Below are 649 nucleotides of genomic sequence, written 5' to 3'. Positions count from 1 at the left end.
AGATCTCAAGGGCTCGAAGCTTGCGCACGTCTGGGGAAATTGAAGCATTGAGGCTGAACTTGCAAAGACAAACAAGTTGGTGATGCAGAATAGCAAAGAGCTGCCAAGCCTCAGAGATTTCCTGGACACACCCATGAAACACACTGATTCACACAATCTATTTCTGGCTTTCCCTACTTCTAGTTCGTTCACTTTGCATGCACAAGAGGATTCAGCAATTAGCCCTCGTCCCTTTCATGGCTGGGTTGCTCACTCACATCTCTCACTTTCCTTGAAAGCAATGCAGGCTTTCACCTGCACCTCTCCTTACTTTGTGCACCACATCATCTACTCTCCTCTTCCCCTCCCCTTTCTTATATTGGGACCATGAGCCCACTGGCTTGTGTCTGGTGAGCGAGAGGCCGACCCTACGCCTTGACCTAATTTGTTTCTCTGTCTATCACTCTTACTTATCTCGTTTCCCGAATGATTGAGGATTCTGCTGTGTGTAGAATCATGACAAGTTGACTGATGAAGAGGACTTGTTTGCTTCGGGGTAAGATCTTTCTTGTGTGAGCTGTTTGCCTTGTAAATACTTGCCTTTCGCTGATCCCTTATAAACTGCTTTCCAAACTGCCCGACCATCTCCTTCAATTGGTTAGATAATAGT

The sequence above is a fragment of the Eptatretus burgeri genome, chromosome 6 (assembly GCF_056783735.1).
Source record: "Eptatretus burgeri isolate ZD-2024b chromosome 6, Ebu_testis_v1, whole genome shotgun sequence".
Classification (NCBI taxonomy): domain Eukaryota; kingdom Metazoa; phylum Chordata; class Myxini; order Myxiniformes; family Myxinidae; genus Eptatretus; species Eptatretus burgeri.
This window is presented reverse-complemented; position numbering follows the sequence as displayed.